At 37.8% G+C, this 25,214-nt stretch overlaps 1 protein-coding gene across 6 annotated transcripts in view; it reads right to left on the reverse strand.

Moving 5' to 3' along the window:
• The window catches only part of gab1 (GRB2-associated binding protein 1), an 87,097-nt gene that overhangs the window by 47,435 nt on the left and 14,448 nt on the right, over window positions 1-25,214 (reverse strand). Inside the window, exon 1 of one of the 6 annotated variants that reach the window (XM_079854189.1) lies at window positions 17,968-18,344. The exons of 3 other annotated variants lie outside the window; for them this stretch is intronic. The gene's annotated coding sequence lies outside the window, so the exon portion shown is untranslated. Of the gene's footprint in view, window positions 1-3,071; window positions 3,219-11,694; window positions 11,825-17,967; window positions 18,345-25,214 lie in introns of those variants that run through there. 2 more of the 6 variants (XM_079854191.1, XM_079854190.1) reach the window with 2 other exon arrangements.

The following is a 25,214-nucleotide window of genomic DNA, read 5'->3' on the forward strand; positions in this document are numbered from 1 at the left end:
CATCTGCTTCAGGTTCGATGTGCTGTGCATTCAGAGATGCTCTTCTACATACCTTGGTCGTTTGTAACGAGTGGTTATTGGAGTTACTGTTGCCTTTCCATCAGCTCGAACCAGTCTGGCCATTCTCCTCTTACCTCTAGCATCAACAAAGGATTTTCTGCCATGCACTGGATATTATCTCTTTTTCAGACCTTTCTCTAAAAACCCTAGAGATGGTTGTGCGTAAAAATCTCAGTAGCTCAGCAGTTTCTGAAATACTCAGACCAGCCCTTCTGGCACCAACAACTATGCCACATTCAAAGTCACTTAAATCACTTCAATTTCTTCCCCATTGTAATGCTCAGTTTGAACCTCAGCAGATCGTCTTGACCATGTCTACATGCCTAAATGCATTGAGTTGCTGTGATTGGCTGATTAGATATTTGCATTAACAAGTAGCTGAGCAGGTTTACCTAATAAAGTTGCCAGTGAGTGTAACTAATAGGCTAACAATTTATTTCCATATTGTGCTCACCTCAAACTCAACCATACTGTGGTTCATATGAACCAATCTTCAGATTCTTATATTTAAACAGTCTCAACTGTAGTTGATAGGTGTTCACCAAATATTGGACGACTATTCAACTAAACAAATGAACCCAAATAAATGGTCAAATATTTTGCTTTACCATAAAGACCTGGAGATTCTTGAAAGGACAGGGAAGACTAGGGATAGTTCAACCACAAAAGTAATATTATGCCCTCGCGCATTCCAAACTTTTATTCATATTAGATATTTTTAATGAAAACGAATGAATGTATTCTACCTTTTTGTAAAAGCATTAAGGAAATGTTGATTTCTAATGAGTTTAAGATTGTATAACAGTTCTGGGGTCTCTCCAAAGCATTCTGAACATCAGACCCAACCCCATTCCACATTACAACCATGCAAATCATTCTAAAGTCCCCTAGGGTGTAGAGGAACAATGCAGTTCTTGAAAGACTTTCGCACTGGAGCGTCAAGAGTTTTTGGCTACCCTGGCCTCGCTAACGTGCCACATGAAGAGAGGAAGACTAGAAGGAGGGGAAGCTACAAAGACCTTCTGTTTTGTTCCAATAGCTCTGTAAAATCTTTGTCCGTGAGAATTTTTTTTTTTATCTATGGGATACAGCTGTGGCTATTTTAACGTCCGCACTTGTGTGTCAAACAGATGCAGCATTAATGACAGGTACTGATGCATGCTTTGCCCTTATATTGTCACGTTAGTTCATCATCATCACTGTCATAGTCGTTTATGGCATGGAGGAGGACCACCCTTGTCTTGCACCCTTGAGATGGCTTCAAAAACCAATGTTCTGAAAAGCACCGCTGGCCTTGCAGAGTAAATAGCTAAGTAGACTCTTCTGATAAAGACCTACACAGTATCAATGGAGCAGAAAGAACAGTTCTCAAGGTTTCTTGCTGCATTCCAGCCGATTAAATCACCTGCCATTTCAATCTTCATTTCGCTCTGTATGTTTTTTGTTTTTTTTGACTCATTCCATTTCTTACCCAATGATCAAACAGCAGCCTGGTCAATCTTACCCTTGCTTATTTTGAATGCCAAAAGGTGGTTCCAGGCTGAAAATATGTGGCTGCACTGGCCCCTAAATCCTGCTGGTCTTAAAGGCCAGGAGGTAGGATAATGTCCAAACCATGCAAGGTTTTTAAAATAACGTCATGAATTGCAACTGAATTGCATGAAACTAATCTGCAACCATTATAGTAAATGAAACTGTTTACACTGAAAGCAGATGTGGTGATGCAACACACATTCAATTGTTGGATATCCCATTCCAATTTAAGTAACACTACCATTCAAAAGTCTGTAAGATTTATTTGTTTAAGAAGTCTCTTATCAAAACCGCATTTATTTGATCAAAAAGACAGTCAAAACAGAAATAAAACAGTGTGGAAAATAATAAAAATTTAAAATAAGTTTTCTATTATAATATATTTAAAAAAGTAATTTATTCCAGAATTTCCTGTGTTGGCAAAGTCCTTCAGAAATAATCATGATACATTTTTTTCAAGAATTCTTTCTATATAAAATTCAATATAAAAGCATTTATTTAAATAAGAATATCAGTAATATAATGTATGGAGTCTTCATTGACATTTTTGTTTAATTTAATGTATCCTTTAATGTATTTATGATGCTTATAAATATAATAATAGTGGCAGGAGCTAGTTTCAAATGTGACACTACCGTGTGGTACGTAAGATTTGAAAGAAATTAATACTTTTATCCAAAGTATTCATTTCTTTCAAATCATACGTACCACACGGTAGTGTCTCGTTTGAAACTAGCTCCTGCCACTATTATTATATTTATAAGTATCATAAATTTAAATATATTGCTAGGAAATATATGTTAACTTAATAAAATAATGTCTGACTGTTGCAGCTAAAGTTAGTGATGGCATGAAGACATCGAATTACTTTAAATGCTAAAAGGTGTAAACTTTATTTTCATTGTTTTTTTATTAACAAATATCATAAGTTAATTCACTGCTTGAATTGTATTAGTTTACAAGCCGACTTAAATTATTTGGAATGTTCAAATGTTTTCAAGACTCCGGAGCAAAGACTTGATGAAAACAATGATGCAGCAGTTTTTGTGTGTGTATGCAGGTTTTGCAGTAACATAGTCAGTTACATCATTGTTCAGCTCTCGAGCCAGTGGAACTGTGGGATGATTTTGTTACTGTGTTTTTTTCTTTTTCACAGCAGGACTCCTTAACTTTATGTAAACTAAAGAATTTTTCAGAGGTGACATCTATTCCAATTCCTTCTGTCCAAGTATTTTGCGAGATATTTTGTTCTGTCTAATCCACCAGGCTTCCAATAAGCTGTTAAAAATTGTGGTGGCGTATTCATACACCAACCAGGTTGTCCTTAATGCAGCATGGCAACATTGCAGGGCTTTTACACAAGCAAGCCGCCAAAAGCAAGACTACATGGCGCTAAATGTGCGAAACCGTAGCCCTAAAAAAAACGTCCAACTCAAGTCAACTCAGACCTTAAGACAATTAACAGGCAGAGAGCTTACCTTTCAAACACAGTTTGCAACGGCAGTCAGGGCAGAGCCGAGAGGGATGTGTCTGTTATGTGTAGCACGAGTGAGTCTTTATCAAAAATACCAGTCTTTTACATGGAGCTCAGAAGGGACCTCTCCCACCTCTAACTTCCTGTGTATGGGTAATCAGGCCCTCCCAGAATGCCTTAAAACCACGACCACTAAATCAGAGAGGCTAGGGTGGACTGAAGGCAGACGTGGAGAACAAACAAACATACTCATGCTTGCTGACAGAACACTTCAGAAAGAAAAAGCATGCAAAACATATTCTTGAACTATTTGGAAGTGTCCTAGAGTCAGAAAACTCAAAATAAAAATTTCTTAAAGATTAGTTCAGCCTAAAATAAAAATTGTGTCATCATGTACTCATGACCCTTATGTGGATCTAAAACTGACTTTTTTTTCTTTGGAACTCCAAAATAAATTTTTAAAGAATACAATGGCTACTACTAGAGGTCGACAGATTGATCGCTTTGACGATTAATCGGCACTGAAAACTGATTGCTGAAACTAGATTTTGCATTAGTGGAAAACAGCAGTATGTTTGCCATTGAGGCTGAGAGGGCGCTAACATTTGACAAAAATACACTCAATACCGACCCAAATATTTAATGTCACGATTGTTACAATCTATTTGCATTAGTTTATATCCATTTGTTTGCATTCGATATGCAGCGAAGTTGCATATTTAAAGCTAGTAAAACATAAATCAGAAATGCATTTAATTTCAGTTCCTTTTTTCATCATTACTGTAATGCATATTTTGATTAGATAATAATCAAGTGTTCTAAAATAGAAGCAAATAAAGTGAGAGAGTATACATACAATATACATTTGTGTCTAATTACAATGCTATGGCTTTTGTGTAGATATTTTAAGATGGCCATCTTTAAGCATGACTGTTTGGATTTACATGAAATGGTGACACTACAATAATAATGAATTTGTAACATTAACTAAGGTTAAATAAAAGTGTTGTTCACTGTTAATTTCAACAATTACTTGAATTTTACTTGGACGTCAAATTTTAAAGTTGTACCTCTTAACATTAGTCAATGCACTATGAATGAACATAAATAATCAAGGTATAATTAATATATTCATTTTTTTATATTTAAAAAGTACAGTTCATTTTCATGGTACAGTCCTGTTTATTTATATATATATATGGACTAGTAATCGATCAAATTCACTATTGGGTCAACCTCAACCCACTACAATACAATGAAAATGAATGGGGACTGGGACTGTAAAGCTCTAAAATGATAAAGCACTATAAAAGTATCAACAGTCAACAATAACAGTCTTTATGGCATCTTTATTAATTATACCACATCTTCTGAAGCTGTATAGTTGCTTTGTGTGAGGAAAACACCAAAATGTGATACTCAAAGTTGTTATTCACTGAAAACCTTACAGAAAATTAGAAATTATGTGGTTATGACTATGACATTTGGTTGCAAGACATGCAAAAACCAGTGAAGTTTGGCAACAAATACTGTCAACATGACATTTTTATAATCAATAAGATTTATGTAGTCAATTTCAGAGTTGTGGTGGAGGTTATTAGTATTACCGAAATACATTACCAAAATACATTGCATGGTTTAAAAGACTTGGAATATAGTGCATTAGTCATATGGAAAAACTTTTCACTTTCATAATATGGAAAAGTGCCAGTATTTTCTTCAAAAATGTATCTGTGTTCAATGGAAAAGTTATACAGGTTTAGAATGACATGAAGGTGAGTCAACGGACAGAATTTCATTTTGGGGTGAAGCATTCCCAAGTACAAAAAAAAAAAAAAAATGGCATGTGTTATCAAGAATGAAATGCCTATACTTGACAAACCACAACAATTTAAAATATTTGCATCCATTGAATTGAAGGAGGGTGCTTTATTCCTGTAATATATTTCAAAGCAGCGTTCTGAAGCACTCAAGCTCTGCCCCCTGAGCAGCTCACCAGCCCATTACAATCTAATGTTTTCCAGGCCTGTGTAATCTAATCGAATGCGAGAGTGACCCACCGAAATGAAGCTATATCACACAGTGATTCTCTTAGCCGCACAAAAAGAGCAGACCATTTAGAAGAACAGATTTAGAGAGATTTATAAAGCACCTGCCATATTATGAGGTCACCTGCTAAATAACTTTTCATGGGTGAAGCAATATGGGTGTCTCATGTCTCATCTTTTAGAAATCTCCACATTCATCCTAGAATTATTATACATACACTTTTTTTTTTAAATCAATGGTCAACTAAATGGAAAAAGAAAAGTGCATCTCCATTTTTATGCAAATTTCCATCATTATCTTAAATGTGCAGGAATATATTCATTGCCGCTGTCTTGAACCTTTTATTTTAAAAGCAATCACTAGGACGGAATGTTGGAGACCGTACAGGCTCAGCCAATATGGCTGCACTCACCTGTGACTAATAAGAAAGGTGCGCCTAGCCTACATATTGCTTCAGTCGTGTGCAAAATCCCAAACTCTTATTTTCCATGTGCGTCTCAATTGGCCTGGTGCCGTTTTACTTGAATATTATCACATTTGTCATTGTTTTCTCTACCTGCAACCTTAACATGAACTATACTGACACCACACACCAGTGCTGGAATGGCCAAAACAACAGTAAAAACAAGCAGGACAGAGTGAAGTTAGCTAATGACAAGCAAGATCCTCAGGTCAGGCCACACATGAGTTGCTAACAAAACATTTATGTGAATAACGAGATAGAATGTCCAACCTCAAACGTTAATGCCTTTTCTCACTTTTTTTTTTTTTTGGTGGAAATATTTTCACACAGTTGAGCAAAAGCAGGGTTTGTTTTCTATCAACACCTGACAAAGTTTGCCACCATGTGCTTAATTTTTTTTCTGCAGAAACAATATGCACAAAAAACAAAACAAAAAAGAAGTGAGCTATAACCAAACATGAAGTTTGGACTGCTTTGTTCTGGAATGCTTTATTCTGCAATCCACTTTCAGTATTTGTGGTCTGGAAGACATGAAAGTATAAGGTCCAGCAGAAGAAAGGTTGAAATAAAACACTGTGCTCTTGGATAAATTCCTCAGTCTCCCTTGTCTTCATGCTCTATGACCTGGACTCTAAAAGCAGCAAGTTCAAAGTATTGTGGGAGATCTGGGAGGAAATCTGAAATCCCCCTCTGTGTCAGGACATTATGTGAGAGAAAGAGAAACAGAGAAAGTTAAAAAAGATAGTCAGTATGTAAGAAGGGATGGGCCTGTTGTCCCAACCTTGATTCAAATAACCTTGGGAATGATTCAGGCAGCTGTGCAGTCCTGCCCTCACAGAACACCCATTCTCAATCATGGTATTTTTTTTTATATGAAGCCAAGCCCTTAGTAAGGTCATCCAGAGAGCTAACATGCTAGTCCTTAACCCACAAACACTTTTGAATCAATCCTATCATAACAACCATAAAACTATAAGTTCAATCCAGTCCAGAAGGTACAAAAGGTAAAACTTCATTTGAAATTGTACAAAAACTGCATCTAATGAATACACACTTGAACATAACATCAGGTACAGCTATCAATACAGATTTCCTGGTTCAATTCCGATTCAATCAAGGATGGGAATTGATTTTGGATCAATGTGAGTCACTCATGTGAGTGACAGGTTGTTGCGAGAGCAGCGGTGCACCAGTGTTCTACAATGGAAGAGAGTAAAAGTGTGTTGTCCATCTTTTTTACAGTCTATGCTTCCAATAATAAGACCATCTCTGGTGCAAAAGACGAGCATGTGCTAATGCTGTGAGAGAGGAATAAAAGAGGTTGAGTGACAGCAGTGTCTGCCTCCACCAGGCTACAGTAAAATAACACGGTTACAAGGTGTGCATAATTTTAAATTACTTTATTAAATAACTCCTGACCAATTGGCAATAACAGTACCTGCTAAGTTTGTATACTGCTGCTCTCCTTCTACTCTCTTATGAACTCTTCCCTCTCTTTATTAAAGCTCCAGGTGAAGGGTTGCCAGATATCACAAAAAAGCAAAACAAGCTCCTTAAAATGCAAAACAATAAGCAGAGCAGACATGGCAAAACCATACCGGGGAACAATTACAATATAACTAGAATCCTAATATCCTTCAAAATATGAATAAAAAAAGTTCAATGGACGATATTATAAATTGATTGGTGAAGTAAAATGAGATTGAATAGGCTAATAATAATTTAACAAAACTTTAATAAAAGTTTAATCACACCTGAGCAGTAGGTATGTTTCAGATCACCCGTTTCTGGAGCAAATCGAAAATCGATTCAAAATTCGAGAATCATTTTATATTTGAATCATGAGCCCAAGAATCGTTTTGAATCAAACCGTGAGATTCCAAAAGATTCCCACCGCTAGTAAACATGTCATCAGAGAAGAGATGCCGCTGCAGGAGGGAGGATTATTTTGATTAAAGATCACGAGGGAACATATGTGCATGGATAAACCATTTAAAAAATAAATAGGCTACTGCATTATTCCTTCATTTTTAAGAATTGAATAAGAATTGTCAATTTTTATTTCATGGTGTTTTTAATATTAAGTGACTTACAATTGGACATTTTAGATTTTATTGTTTTTGCTCTATTTCACCAACGAAAATAGTACCAAACAAAGCCACGGCAGAACACACAGTGCAATGAATCATTTTCCTTTCTTTGTTTTTGGTTAGCATAATTATAACTGGTTAAGAAAAGCTCTTTTGATTAACTAGCAGAGACATGAAAAGTATGTCTATAAAATCTTTAAGTGTCTACTTTTTGCTTATTTGATGTTAAAATCATTATATAAGTCGCTTTGGAATGCAAGTCGCAGCACATTTTAGAAAATTAAAAAACGAAAATGCAGTGTGTTTGATTAGGTTTGGAGCAAAAATCTGCAGGACAGTGGTCCTCCAGGACCGAGTTTGCCCATCCCTGCTTTAGAGGGTATGCACACGATGTCACAGAAGGTGGAAGTTACTGCGGTTACACTCACTGAGTGGCAAAAGACTGGGTGGCAGAGTTAGTATCTGACTAAAAAGACTTTCAGTTTGAACAGGCCTTTATTGAAGTCGCCATCTTTGATATTTACTTCTTTCACTCACTGTCATTATGGTTACACACTTTATTGCAATAATTTAAAAGGGGATTCACTTTGGTTGCTTGTTCATTCAGGCAGTGTATTCAAGCTGCTACTGAAAGCTGTTCTATGAACGGGACGATTTAAGAGTCAATACCATTGACAATCACAAACACAGACTGTGAATGCAGCCTATGAGAAACAACAACAGCCCTTAGCAGTAGAAGATCATGTAATGCAGGGAACATCCTATGCAGCAGGACCAGCTGAATAAATAACATGTACAAGGCTAGAAAATAACACCAGTTGCAACAGTCAAAATAAAAAACCTGATGTACATAGGCTACCACAAACTACAGCTGACACAATCAGTTGTTGTTCTTGGAGAACGGAGGTTAGGGCTTTCTTAACCGGTGCATATGCTTGCTGAAAAAATGACACGCATCAAAAACTATGGCGAAACATGACTCCGTAATAAAGCTATGCAATAACATTTCTCTCACCTTAAGCCTTCAATTGTGGCGTGTTCTCTGGGAAAATCCGGTATTGTGAAACTTCACCTATTGATCCATTGAAAAGTATGCAAGATGAAACCATGGAGCTAGAGAGTCTAGTACACAAAAGTGCACATGGTCCTACTTCCAGCTGTTTCCATCAACAACATTACCTTCAAAGCAAACTAGTACAGTTTAACTAGGAGACCCACCATCCATAGTGTTTAAAAACCATCCCGGCTGTGGCAGTCCTTGGATATTGTTCTAAATAGCTTCTGTCTCTTATTCCACACGGCTCCCTTTCCAAATTACCGCCAATGTGGCAGATACGCAGGACAAGAACGGCAGCATGTTTTCAAGTCGAGGTCATTCCATATCAATCATTTGGGCAGAGAGAGAGAGAGAGAGAGAGAGAGAGAGAGAGAGAGAGAGAGAGAGAGAGAGAGAGAGAGAGAGAGAGAGAGAGAGAGAGAGAGAGAGAGAGAGAGAGAGAGAGAGAGAGAGAGAGAGAGAGAGAGAGAGAGAGAGAGAGAGAGAGAGAGAGAGAGAGAGAGAGAGAGAGAGTGATCGATAGCCTTTAACAGCAATCCCAGGGGAATGGCCTGGTTTCATTTCCTCTCTACAGTTGGTTTAGTTTCTTTATCTCTCCTTCAGCAGAAGAAATGTGAGATGAGAGCCAGTACAGATGCAATGTCTGGACTTCTAAAAGCTGCACTTAGATGGGATTCAAACATTAACTAAAGAGCTAAACAGAGTGCGGAACAGGGCAAAAACGTAAGCAGAAGCAGAGAGGGACTTAATCATTTACAGTTTACCATCACGCTTGGCTGTGGGACAACAGATGAGCAACCGGTCTCAACTGAGCAAAAACACACAGATACAAAAGTGGAAGTTTCCACTTCGCTGGCAATTTTCATCTTCCTGGTCATCTGTTCCCAACACACACTTTGAGAAAAAGACATCCTGTTTTTCCTCCATTGTCACTCGTTCGCTACATGGTTGGTCACGACTAAGTTTAGACTGGTTTATGTTGGTGGGGAAAGGGGGGGCTTTTTTAAAGTCTCCAAATGAAAAAGGGTATCCTTAGCTTGTTACACATAAGTTGCAAAAACAATAATGGTTAACATGCAGTTGCAAATGGAACACGCTGCTGTTTAAATCACAATCTATCTCTAGATATTGTGCAATAACAGGTTTTAAGCCAGGAGGACTAGCAACAAGACATTTCTCTGTGACCTGACTTATGATATTATATTGCATGTTATTATATACAATATTAATACAGAGCTCAACAGGATTTTTTGAAGGGGCGGGTAAGTGAAAGAGAATTTTACTTGCCCGACCGGACAAGTAGCCTGATTTAAAAAAAAGAAAAAGAAAAGAAAAGAAAAATTACCAGGAAAGCCCAGAAACTTCAGTCACCAAAAATTGTTGATAATATTGATTGATAGTGGATATGTTGACATCTACAAGTTCGCAACAGTTGATGTTCAGGCAGCTTGTCTGTGTTTGAGAGAGACTCTCGTGGAGAAATCATAACAAATGAGTGCAACAGCACACACAACAAAACTCACAGAAACATACTGCGGTAAAAATTATATTTATAACATATTATAGATTTAAACAACATCACACAAACACATGTTCCCAAATATCAACACAATTGCAAATGTGATATTGACTTTATACAACAGTTCAACAAACAAGTAATATTATGTGACTTACATTTTAGACACAATATTGGCTGTTTTTGCTCTATTTCGTCAATGAAAATAGTTTGAAACAAAGCTATAGCAGAACATATTTTGTTTTTTTTATGAACACATGAACATATTTCTTAATGAACACTTGCCTTGAATAATTACTCTTAATCAATGTTTGATTAACTGAGAAATACTTAAAGGCTACATGCCATTGTTTTAATTTGGAATATATACATATACCACTTGTATTTAACAGATGATGAAACAAAGTCATCCAAGGCACTCACATGGTTAAACTAATGCTTTAATGATTTAGCCCAGTGTATTAGGCCTAAAGGATTTTTAGTTCAACCACGTGAGTGCTTTTTCGTGCAAGATGTTTTATCATATGTTTCTAATAATAAATCATATAATAATATTTTCAAATATTAGTATTTAATATTTTTATATATTTTGTAAAAACTGTGTTTACATTTTTCTTATGTTTGAACAATTTTGAATATTAATTATAATTATATAATTATTATTTATGCTACTACAACTACTACTACTAATGAATATAAATTAAAAAAAAAAAAAAACTTTGCACAACATTCAAAGTTGAGTTGCTTACATTCAGTAGCCCTAGAAATTAAGTAGAAAATACAATCACACCATTAAATATTTAGCTGGACATTTTGCAACACATCTTAACTCGGCTAATCAAAACAACATAGTCCCCAACCTGATTTTCCTACCTCTGTCATCAAAATGATCAAGACTTAAAGCTACAGTTAATAGCAAAACACAAGACATGATGCAGGACTAGAAGGAGCGACACTGTTTTTGATTTGCATCTTTCCCTGCAGAGCTGCAGTCCAGCATTAATGTGATTTGGCCATGGCCATATTGGCTAATGGTATAGAGGTTCCCTCTCTCCATTAACCGGGCTTTAATATGGCTGCTCTCAGGAAGCCCACGAGTTACATAAGAGACATTTCAAAAACAATTCCAACCTCTTCCGATCTCTTCCACTTCTGGTCACGAGACTGTAAAGCCAGTAAACACATCGATGAGCGCTCTAATGCACACACAAAACCACAAACGCTCATAAATGGACTGTAGAACAAGTGAGAGTCCTCTTCGAGCAACGCTGGAGGAAAAGTTCAATAGAAATACTATGGCTATAGTATTTCTATTGAAAAGGTTCAATAGAAATACTATGGCTCTTCCAAAACAGGATACCAGACTGGCAGCCCGGGAACACATGGCACACAGAACTGGAAAGAATCTGAAGCATAAAGGAGCATCATTCAAACAGCTAGTCTTGTATTTACCTGTTGAGGTTGATTGTTGGTAATCCCAAGTGTTTGGCAAACTGATCTTGCCTTTGCGCTGTTGATGTTCTGAAAATATGGAAGTTCTGTCTCACTTTTGCTCCATTGCTAGTCTGCAACTCCCTACTCCAATAACCCATGACCAACAGGAAGTAGACACAATAGACTGAAAATAACGAGAGGCCTCCTTCTCCCCCCTTTCTCCCTCTCTTCTTTTTCCTACACTCCACCTTCCCTTAGAGGACAACAACACCCTTTTCAACACAGTGAAGAAGAAAGGTCGCAGTCACCCAAGTGATGCCTGTTGAGACTCTTTGCTCTGTAGCTCCGCCAGGATTGCAAAATAAGCTCATTGGGTCTTTTCCCATACACATCAAAACACAACATACCAATTAGAAAGAACTTGCTGATGCAAAGCCTCTGCATATAAAGTTCCAGATATCTCTTTTAAAGTCGTAATTGAATGTAAGTACTATGCTATGGGTAATGGGTAAAAAAAAAAAAAAAAAAAAGTATGCTAAATATAATAAATTAATAATAAGTATTATACTACGTTCACAAGTTTGGCCTCAGTAAGATTTGTTTTAAGACATTACCACTTTTATTCAGCAGTGATGCATTCAATGAATCGAACATGAAAGTAAAGACTACAACAGTTACAAAAAATTCTATTTCAAATAAAGGATGTTAATTTGAACAAAGTTATGAAAGAAAAAAATTAAGCAGCACAACTGTTTTCATCATTGATCATAATAAGAAATATTTCTTAAGCACCAAATCAAACCATATTAGAGTGATTTCTGAAGGACCATGTGGCACTGAAGACTGGAGTAATGGCTGCTGAAAATTTGTACAAAAATAAAATAATATAAATATAAATAAGCCCCACTAGGAAATACCGAATGGTTAATTATGCTTTTTGCAAATGAAATACTAACAGAATCCAGATATAAGATCTATGAGATAACTATAGTTACTGTATGTAAGATCAGAATGCAAGCAGAATTCATAGAAGTTGAGTGTGCGTGTGTGCGTGCATGTGTGTGTGTGTGTGTGTGTGTGTGTGTTACACACTTGCAGTCTTTCTCACTTCTCTCCAGTAGCCTCTTGTGATAACATATAATGTCATCCCAGTCACCCAACATAATCCAATCTCAGCCCGATGCTAACCACAGGAAAATCACATTTAGTGCACAGGCTAGAATTTATTTGGGCCAAATCTAATTGTCCCAATATACCTAAAGAAGACAGTGGTACAGGAAATGGACCCATGGCATAGTGGAGATAAGGAAAAAGAGGCAGCATCCCAGAGCATCCTTCACACATTTCTCTGGCACTGATTAGATAAGTCCCAAAAAAACACCAGCTCTGGTGTTTTCCATTTAGTTATTTATGACTTCCATATAACTCTGGAGCAAAGGAAGACTTCTTAAGTGGTAAATACAATGCATGACATGTTGCAAGTCATTTTGACTTGTTTAACCTTGAGCATTAGTGTCCCAAAAGACTGTGAGAGACAGATGACTTGTGACCAGATTTTTCTACTGAAATCTCATCCACATCTGTACAGCAGAACTGGATCTGAATGACTTTTGAACATATTGAGACATCCTTTAATGAACGCTGCCATCAAGACATCCTACATCAAGAGAGCCTACAAAGGTCTGTGCAGTTTAGACAATATTATTTGCAGTATGATTTGTAAGTACACAGTATACATTAACTTTATAACGGTTGAGTTATCGTTATTTTCTGCACTCTCACACACATAGCCTACACATTTTTGTCCCTATACTTGTGCCCATTTCTGAGATATGTGTTAATTTTAACCTAGCAGTATTGTAATTTTTAAATAATAGTTGAGTTAAATAAAACAGCCGAGCGTGTTGGGCCAAACATTTAAACCAACCCGAAAACCCAGCACTGGGTCAAAATGGGACAAACCAAAAGCAAAAATGCTCCAAATTGGGTTGTTTTATAAACAGCCCAAATCATAATCATCAGACATAAAATAATTTAAACAAATGTAATCATTCCTAAATCATATAAATAGCTAGACATGAAAAAAAAAAAGAAACCTCTCCAAACCACTTCTTTTTTTTTTTTATGTGGCTGTGCACACACATAAATTACAGTCTTGTTAAAGTCCAAGCAGGTGGTGAGGGGTGAGAGGTGTGTGTACGAGACATGATTTCAGCCCATTAGAAGCAGTGACCCCCTACAGGAGAACATCGTGTTCAGGAGCAGACTGGGAGAAAACATGCCTGCAAATCACTAGTTACAGGTGCATAGCTGTGATCTCCTAATGAGCATATGGCAATGGAGGCGGAGGTGGGAATGGAGCTAATCTAATCAATTGATAGAAGAATAATGAGTTGTTTATGATTAGAGAATATTTGAGAAAGTCTGTCAGTGATGTCACATTAAAGTATAAAAAACATTTCTTAGAAATATACAGTATAAGAGGCAAAAGAGTCAATTGCAGTGAGGGAGCAAATATATTTAAACAATATATATAAAATAATTATGTAAACATAACTTGAAATATTATATGTGATACAATATATTTTATGTTTTTGAACACTATATTCAGGATTTTTCCTGAATTGAAAATAATTTAGCGGCTGACAAAATTAATCTTTGTCCCACCAAAGATTTATTTGACCATTTAATGTGACGATGCCTGCCGTTCTGCAGTTCCACTAATAGAGCTGGTAAGTCCCGCCCCTTCCGCTAACCCCACTGGACCTCTAGGTTGAAAAATCGTCAATGCAAATGAATGGGAGAAAATAATTATTTTCTGGTCCCGTTTGAATTGTGCCATGAATGTGAACATATGTTGTCTGTGAATTTTTTATATAACTTTTCGTGTAAAGAATGCTACAATTTAGCGGGTACAAGTTAGACTTTGTGTGAGAGCACTTTGTGGACTACAACTCTTCGCTGCTTTCGACGCGTTTGAAACGTCACCACCACTCGCACACAGACACTAGCTCACGGATCCCGCTAAACATGGCTGTGTCATGGCTTTGGCAGTGTTAAGCTTTGAACCAATCACAGACATCTGACAACATCTTTTGAGCGCATGAACACAATGGCCAATCAGATGTGATCAAGTTAGTCAGAGTGCAACTGGGATTATTAAGCTACACTAAAGTAGTTATGTTTTTTATTTATTCAGGCAGTTTAGAATATTTAATGCTTTTTTGGTTTGTTTTTCATCCTATATATTCGTTACCTGTTTTTTTTTAATTTTATATATATACCTGAAGATTTTATTAAAAAATATATACAATGACAGTGCACTATATATATATATATATATATATGCACTCTTTCAGACTATTGATTTAAAAGCGTGTTTTTTGTTTTGTATACAAGGATGGAGTGAAATTGCAGAAATTACAGTATTTTAAAAGTGTTAAACAGTTTGTCCAGTTCAGTGCTGTTATAATTGTCAAAAACAGAAATATGCTAATAAATAAATAAATATCGGTTATCGGCACATATTGTTAATAAAGAAATGTAAAAAAACAATATCGGTCGATCTCTACTTCTAAAGGACAACTAAACTGTGACGTTGCACTATATTGTGCTTGTCAAAGTAGAAACCAGGTTACTGATCAATAGCTATTAGCCCAATGTAAAGTTTCACTCAGGTTTCTGCTAGATACAAAGACATTTCAGTTCAGCTAGTGGATATAATTCTCTTACAAAGTGCTGTCATACTAACATTTTTGGGCATGTACCATAATTAAAAAAATATCATTTAAAGTATGTTGGAGTAGATTACAGAGCAGTTGTAGGGGTGAGTGACATATTTAAAAAGAAAAAAAAGATAAAAAGTGCATTATGCCTAAGTCGATTTGTCCAGTCGTGCTTCTGGTGACTCGAGATAAAATTCTGTTCCCTTTCTCCCTCCCATATCACTATCCTAACTGAATAAAAACAAAAATGCCCGATATAATGAAATTCTACAATATTCTACAATATTTTGGTAATTTACAATATCTCATAATATCAAAAAACACTTACAATTATTATTCTTGAGAGACCTACCTTTCTTTCAATTATCACCAATTTTATGAATTTTAACTTTTTTTTTTCCAAACAGTCATACACATGGTCATTGCAATGAAACAACTATAAACAAAATAAATAAAATAATATTAAATAAAATAAATAAATAAAATAAATAATTTCAATACAAGCAATGAGGCTCTCTGTTTTGCAGTGTTTTATTTGGTTCTGATGCCTCTATGAATGTAGAAATAAATAAATAAATAAATCAGTCTGAAATAAGCACTGTCATGCCTGACTACTTGCAACTAATACGTATAACAATGTTGGCATTTAAAAACAAAGGCACAAAAGTTTGCAAGTGTCTTTATGAGTGTGTGTACCCTTTACAAGGCCATCCAAAAGGCATTTCAAAGGTTATAGATTACGTCTAAGCACTAGCTGTGGAACACCAAGTGGTAAGGCATGGGCTAGTCATCTGACCAAGATGGAGAGAAACAAAGGGGCATGACATCAACAAATACGCAAACAGGGCAGGCTCACTCACTGCCCCTCTCTTCTTCAGTTCCCTCCATCCCTGCTCTTTGATCCAAGGGGGCGATGGTTACGCTAGCATAAAAAGGTCAGCGGGGTTGCACTTTGCCTGCATGAGTCAACTGCTCTCCTCCCCGCTCCTCTTTCCTTTCTATCTATCGCTCTCAAAGTCACATGTCTTCGTCAAAGCTGCGTCATTCACATTCAACACATTCTTCTGGCCTGGGCAGCCTCTGTTCACATGACTGGAGTACTGCTTAGGTCTGTCCGACAGCCTGCCCAAACAATTCCCTCTTCTTTAGTACCAAACACTCTGTCAAAGGGGCCCAAAATGCACAGTGACCTCCCCAACTCTAGTGTCAGGTATAAAATCCTCATGACTCTCATAGGACTTTCTGAATTTTTCAGTTTGTGTCGCTACATCTAGAACACCAAAGGCAACCATAACAGCTAGAAAGGGCTGTAAATATGCATACCACAAAATCCAGTTTTCACACCTTTAACGAATTTCCATGATATTTCCAAGACTTTACTTTCCTGTTTTGCATCAAAAATAGCAACAGCACTCACAAAGAGAAACTTTCCACAGACAAATGTTTTGTAGTGATAACTAAAATTATTTATATGAAACAAATTTTCATGACTTTCAAATATTATTAATTTCCTCAATTTTTCTAGCCCTGAAAACCACGATTTTAAAATGTTCAAGTTTTACATGACCGTGGGAACCCTGAAAATCAAACACAAAAGACTGCTGCAAGTTATTTTTTTATTTTTTTTCATGATGCAACATGATGGAAGTAACTAACAACATTGTGATGTACATCCGAGTAAAAATGATTAATAATTAAAAAAATGTAGGGCCGGGACTTATCCATCCATCGGTTGTTGATTGGATGAAGGCAAACCTGAATGTGAGCTTGCAGTAAATTCTAAGAACGGTCCGGGTACGGTTTTAAGCAGACTAAATGATTGGAGAAGTCCAGCATTCGCCACCAGAGAGAAGTCGTTTCACCAGAAGATCGATCGAGTTATGTTATTTTAATAAAAAATAACAGGATCAAAAAACAATTAAAAAACAAATCATGTATGCATGGATCAATCATTCACAACAAGGACATTGGAAAATGCTTTCATTTCATGTCAACTTAAAAAAAAAAAAAATATTCTAAAAGGAGACAAAACTCAGAATTAATAATTTACAGAACTGTAATTTCATCTAGCGTCATTGAACATTCCCTACAGGTTTCCATTGGCTGGTCAAACAGACAGTCCTGCCCCAAACTCATTGGTTGAGCCACTTGCAGTTTTAGTCTCGCAAGCAAATAACAATGGTTTGATAGTGTCTACATATTTTAGAGAAATCAACCTGCAAATCACTCACTTACAGTTGTCAAATAAAGCTGTAAAAATTTACCTGAAAAATGTTCAAGCTTTCAGACAAATCTGCAGAAGTGAATTTAAATTTGATGAAAAATAAGTAAATGCTCTTCATCAAGCAGATAATATGACCTTAGTGAAGGGTTCAGGTTCCAAAGTCAAGCATGCCCTCTCAGCATTTACAGTTACAAAACCTGCAGGCTACCAGCACCTACTCGTATAGAGACTTCAGAAGAAACTCTGGAGCCACTTATCTGCAGTGTAAGCCAGGTGTCTTTCTCCAAGAACCGTAAGATCAACAAAACGTGCAATGAGGAAATGAAAGGAACCCGTACTGACCTTGAGAGCAGAGCAGATTTAGCGGAATGAAACTTAATCCAAAGTTCTTGGGGAAAAGGACGATGAAGGTTGTGGAACAAACAAGTAAATCAGAAGTCAAATGAAGACTGGAAACAACACATCCCGAATCAGCACTGCGAGTGGAGAGCATTCACTTCAGAAACGAGCCTGAGCACTGCATGGTCTATACTGGAGGTCTTTTGGACTTACACTGTATACTGTATAGCTGTATCTCTGTTGGCATGATGGCAGGCTGAAGATATCAAGCCACATTGAGCAGCCCTTCTAATGCAATCAGGAGAAAAGAGCACTCTCACAGGACACTGGTCGCTGAGAGCTCTCTCCCTCCACACACATACACACACGCTCGCAGTGAGGGGGAAGGGCAGTCCAATGTGAGCCAGGCCACAGCAGACTCACGGTAACCTGAGAAATTACACGGGGCGGCGGCGGCATTTCACAGCTTGTCTCCAGCCTGACCCCTCCTACACACACTAGTAGCCCACTACGATCCTAAGTAGGGACAAGGAGAACCTGGGAAGCATTTAGGCCATTAGATCCACAGCCAAATCAAAAACCAGGAGCCCCTCATCCACCTCCTGATGGTTCAACCCCCCCATAACCGGTCCAAACCAGGAGCCCCTCATCCACCTCCTGATGGTTCAGCCCCCCCATAACCGGTCCAAACCAGGAGCCCCTCATCCACCTCCTGATGGTTCAGCCCCCCCATAACCGGTCCAAACCAGGAGCCCCTCATCCACCTCCTGATGGTTCAACCCCCCCATAACCGGTCCAAACCAGGAGCCCCTCATCCACCTCGATGGTTCAACCCCCCCATAACCGGTCCAAACCATATTTAAAAATAGGTAACGATTTACGAGGTTTACGAATAGGTTTACGATAAGTTTCAATTTGTTAAAGGGATAGTTCACTTTGAAATAAAATTTTGGTATGTTTTAGCTTACCTGAAGGGCATCCAAGATGTAGGTGTCTTTTTTTCAGCAGTAGTTTCAATTTTGATATTTTTAGGTCAAACTGTTCTTGTCTGACAGTCATATCATGCAGGTCTATGGTCACGGTCTCAAAGAGCATGCACAGAGTCCAAATTAAAACAATTCCCCATCGTCCAAATTAAACAGTTCCCCATCGTAAGTACACATTGATGGCCTAAGACACGAAACGAGCGGTTTGTGTGAGAAAACGAACAGTATTTATATTGTTTTTACCTCTTATAACACACCCACGTCCAAGTGATCTGAGGGCGCGGGCGCTTCCTGCTGTGTGACGTGTACGCAGACTGGTCCATAGATATATATACACTAGATTTCGCATTAAAGACATTCGTTCCAATGAACTGCCGTAGCCAAGGCGACATCTGCTTACATGGCAGACGCAAATGCACGTATCCGATTCATATCCGATTTATTACCACATATGAATGAGGCCTGAAACCCGATCGGAGAAAATCGCATACGTTTTTTTCCTGCTTACACGTTACACCGGTCATATCCGATCTGTGCCACATGAGAGGAAAAAAACGGAATTGGGTCACTTGAACCATGCAGTGTAAATGGGGCCTAATGAATGTTATTTCAGTTCTACTTTATGACTATGAATTATCATATGCATTGAAAGACAACAATATACAAGCACCGCAAATGTTTTTGCCACAAACTCAACTGACTGGCTTCTCTCCTGTATGATTTCATATGAGTCTCTTCAGACCTTACTTTACCTTACTTTACAGACCTTAATTTATGAGCTTCCAGAACTTCTGATTGAGGCTGTGTGTGACCTCCTGATTGAACTCCTTTCCACAAATTGAACATAGAAATAAAAACAATATAAATAACAAAAATAAATAACAGTTTTCTCAGTCTTATTAAGTGCAAACAATAAGTGCAAGTGCAACCATAATCAAAGTACTGCAGCGCACAGACTCTTTATAATTGTTGTTTTATTTTGCACTTAAGGCGGAGAGTTTCGGAAAAGGCCGGGTAGAGAAAAACGGGCGAGTGAGTTAGGCTGGTGCGTTTGCGTACAGTTGTTCTTGCGTTCCGATTAAAAGTTCAGAAACGGAGCCTCCCTTGCCTGTCGTTCTTCAGACGTTACAGTAGTCTACTATCTCAATATTCAAAGTGCAAACAGAGACCAAAACAGAAACCAGAGCCACAACTACACAGTCCAGAGATAGGTTTGATATTGGGAGACGGGCTATTGTATGCAGCCTAATTTGCGCGCACCAAGGAGCTCACGTTTTATTTTCACTTTTGGATTTGCGATTGCACGTACTCTGTGTAAAGGCAGCGGCGGTGCTGAGCGCGCATTCTACAAGATATGACATTTATCAGACGGTTTATTGTGCAACGAATCCTTCCCCATTTTCATGCGATCAGTGAAATGTGATTTGTTCGTTCTGCAATGTGTGTGACTGCAACTCATGCTGCATGAGCAGAGCAGACGTTTACGTTTAATTTTTTTTTGTAAGAACAGCAAAATGACAGTGGAGGCATGTAATGTGAATGTACCGGTGCCATATTCTATGCTAATTTCACCCTCACGCTCCATCATGGCGTTATCACGAGACAGCTTTTCACTCGACGAGAAATCTCATCACATTTCAGTCTCGCGAGATCTCGTGCCACTCCCAAGCCACGCCTGCCGGTTACAGAGGGCAGTATCGGAAGAAATGATACAACTAGGCTACTAGTTGACTCAAAACTGAAAAGACGCCATTTTATCGTGAGATACCACCCTCTATGGGCGGGTTGAAAACATGCAGAACTAGCTCCTACTACTGGCTGTGGTCTCTAGCCTCTGGCCAAAAAAGCCTCCGATGACACAAGATGACGATTTTTGTGTCATCTGAGTTTTTTTTCCAGACACACAATACAGAAATCTTTCGTCTCAGGGGGTCATGAGGGAGGGAAGCACGGTCATTCGAAAATACTTTCGGGTTTCTACTGATACAAAGCTTAATGCTAATCGGTGAAGTATCCCTTTAATTCAGTAACCACAGGTGATTCAAATCATTAACGTGTGAGTCCTTCCTTACAAGATCCTGACTCTACTTGATAGCAGTCGCAAACACATGCATTTGACACATGCACACTATAAAGTTTTGTCCTTGTCCAATGTCTGATGTATTTCACTACAGAAGTTTACACACTATAATCAGATTCAATTAAACGTACTCAAATTTAGTATAACTCCTTTTGCCGTGGCACTGTTGATGCAGCTGATGTAATGCTCAGAGTGCACGCGTTATAGCATGTCTATGAGAGTAAATTTGGATTATTATGTCAGTCATTCTGGAGTGTCACTACAATAGCCAAAACTGATTCTTCAATCCCACGCGGCTCTGTTTTCCAGCGCAGGTCCTGCAGCCTACTCATTCGCTCTCTCTCCAACACCTCCTCTCAATGTACTCAAGCCTATAACTAGGCTTCATTCCAAATAAAGAAAAGAGAAAGAGAGAGAAAGTGCTCTCTACAGCCATCTGGGAACCATCAGCAGTGGTAGCACAGGATATGGTCGCCATGCTGCTGTCAGGCACCCCAGAACACAACCGAACGACACGTTAGAGAGAGAGAGAGAGAGAGAGAGAGAGAGAGAGAGAGAGAGAGAGAGAGAGAGAGAGAGAGAGAGAGAGAGAGAGAGAGAGAGAGAGAGAGAGAGAGAGAGAGAGAGAGAGAGAGAGAGAGAGAGAGAGAGAGAGAGAGAGAGAGAGAGAGAGAGAGAGAGAGAGAGAGAGAGATTGACAAACTTGGATTCCTGTGCAGCATGGGACTGTATTTGTGTATTGGCAGTTTAATGCCCTTCAGCTCAACAATTCCCCCAATATGAGTTTTAATCTGCAACCTTTAAATAACAACAATAACTATTATAATTATTTATTTATTTTATTATTATTATTATTATTATTATTATTATTATTATTATTATTATTATAACTACTACATATCATTATTGTTTAATAAGTATTAAAAATTAATTAATATAATTAATATAATAATACATGTTATTATTTAATATTCATTATTATTTAATGTTATTAGGGCTGCAACTAACGGTTATTTTAATAATCGATTAATCTGTCGATTATTTTTTCGATTAATCGGATAAAAACATTAATTTCCAAACCTTTATTCAAAAACAGAACTGACAGTGCAAATTCACAGTGCAAAGTGCACAAACAGGTTGCTCCTTGAACATCCCTGAGCTGTTAAAGTAATAAAAAAACAAAAAACATACAGACGCTTTACATCTGCCAAATATATAGGCTTTTTTTAAATAGTGCACAAAAAGATGTATATTTTGTTTAAAGGGACCTGAGCTGTCTGAACAATAAATAATTTATAAATAAATAAGAAAAATACAAATCAGAATACTTAACAGAATTTGTTTGAATGTCAGAACTTGTTCTCTACACTACACTCACAGATGCACACACTCACAAACTCTCACTCACAGACGCACACACTCACAAACTCTCACTCACAGATGCACACACTCACAAACTCTCACTCACAGACGCACACACTCACAAACTCTCACTCACAGACGCACACACTCACAAACTCACACTCACAAACTCTCACTCACAGACGCACACACTCACAAACTCTCACTCACAGACGCACACACTCACAAACTCTCACTCACAGATGCACACACTCACAAACTCTCACTCACAGACGCACACACTCACAAACTCTCACTCACAGACGCACACACTCACAAACTCTCACTCACAGATGCACACACTCACAAACTCTCACTCACAGATGCACACACTCACAAACTCTCACTCACAGACGCACACACTCACAAACTCTCACTCACAGATGCACACACTCACAAATTCTCACTCACAGATGCACACACTCACAAACTCTCACTCACAGATGCACACACTCACAAACTCTCACTCACAGATGCACACACTCACAAACTACTCACAAACTCTCACTCACAGACGCACACACTCACAAACTCTCACTCACAGATGCACACACTCACAAACTCTCACTCACAGACACACACACTCACAAACTCTCACTCACAGATGCACACACTCACAAACTTGTTTTTTTGTTTTTTGTCAAAGATGTTATAATCTTTAACAAAATGTTTGACATTATTTGACAAGCACATGCACACAAAAGACAAGTCTCGCGCAGTCAAATAATAGGTAATAATAATAGCAATAATAATAAATATAACAGAAGATAATATCTATCCTAATGTTAATTATAAATACAATGTATATAAAATATAAAAACAATATAAAATAAAATAAAAACAAGCACAATGGATTGACCACCTCGTATGGTGTGTAAGGTATTTTGCAGCTCATCCTTTCCGAGCATATAGTGAAGTTTCTCTTCAGAGTCATTTAGAGACATTTAGAGTAAAGAATGAAAAATATTCCCCTTGTCGTGGTACTTGGGACAGACAAGAAAGTGTTTTCATCTTCTGTCTATCTGATTCAAATCACAGTCTGCTAATTCAGTGGTAAGAATTTAATTGTTGGTTTTATTTATATTGTTGTCCATTTATCGAACTTCCATGCCACTTATATAGTAATTACATATTACCATGTACCAATTTACTAATACTCAGACACACTCGGTCTCTCTCGCACACTGTCGATCGCGCTCTCGGACACACTCGGTCTCTCTCGCGCACTGTCGGAGATGGTCCTCACTGCAGATCACGAAATCCAGGGGGAGGGGTTGGATCCAGATCCAACTCCTCCCACCTTACATATACTTAAACCTATCCATCTCCACCCCCTGGTCCTAAACCCACCCCTAAACCTTCCCAACTCCACCCACTGATCCCATCTCCACCCTCTGATCCCTAAACTCACCCCTAAACCTACCAATCTCCACCCCTTAGATCTGGATCCAACTCCGCCCCCTGGATCTCATGTACTGCAGTGAGGTGCTACTGCACTGTCGAGCGTACTCTCGGACACACTCGGTCTCTCTCGCGCAATGTCGCTCGCGGAGTTCGCTTCGCTTCTGTCCAGTCTGGCGCCTCAAGCCTTGTTTATACTTTCGCCTGGCTCCTCAGCGCGAGTCTCCGCAGACTGCACGCACACCTCCCCAAACGGACGAGTCATATATACTTGACGCGCTTGCCGTTGTACTATTCTTTGAAACGATAGGGGGCGACTCGAGTAATTGTCCTCTAAACCATCAGGAATCAGCAGTGAGAAGAAGAAAGCTATACACACGTGACAATATTTATTTTAGTACACCACCACCAATACCACACTACAAAAAGAATTGTGTAAAACCCAGTAAACCCTGAGATTATTACTCGTGACAATAAAACAAAATACATGGATATGAGAATGTGTATACAACATAACTAAATTAACGATCTCTTACATACTTTCTAATTTCACTAAACATGTCATTAAGTTTCGTTAACATTTTTACTAAACATAGACCTTTATGTTCATTAAAAATACTTTTTTATGCTATTGTATGCTAATTTTTTTTAAATGTAAGCAACTAATTTAGACGTGCAAACTGGGTGCCGGTGTGGTGAAAAGTTCGAGCTCGGCCAGATTCGGCTCGAAGTCATTCATCTTCGGATGCGGCGCCGCGCGCTGTTACAAAAAAAGCCATGCACACCAACAAGCGAAATGGGGTCTTGCACACCCAACGCGCACGACCGCCCACACCGCAATGACGTAATTTTTGTATTATATTTATATTTTTGTATTAATTATATTTATTTTAATATTATTAACATGTAATAAATATTATTATTGCTGTTATTGTTTATTATAAATATTATGAAATATTACCATTCATAACTGATAAATAATCATTTAGCATAGCAGTACTATTTAGATGATCTTATCTGTATACAAATCCAAAAACTTTAGCACTCAGTTATTTATTTATTTAGGTCATTTCAGACAGTTCTGCCCTGAACATTCTTTGAACAAACCAAAGGCACCATCTCTGGTTGTCAGTGTATGGTTCTGGGGAAGAACTGCAGCCTTAAAATAGCACCTTCTAAAAACAAAAATGCTCAAATCTATTCTTAAACCGGGCTCACCCAAGAAGTCTGCATCACAAGATTTGGCAACTTCAAGAACAAAATGTCTGTTCCTGAAATCCCCCACTTCCCCTCTAAAGCTTTTTTCATTAGCTGCTAATTTCATTCCATGAATAGAGATGGGCAGAATGGTCGACTAATAAACTAGTCATTCAAAATTATTC

The sequence above is a fragment of the Squalius cephalus genome, assembly GCF_949319135.1.
Source record: "Squalius cephalus genome assembly, chromosome: 2".
NCBI lineage: Eukaryota > Metazoa > Chordata > Actinopteri > Cypriniformes > Leuciscidae > Squalius > Squalius cephalus.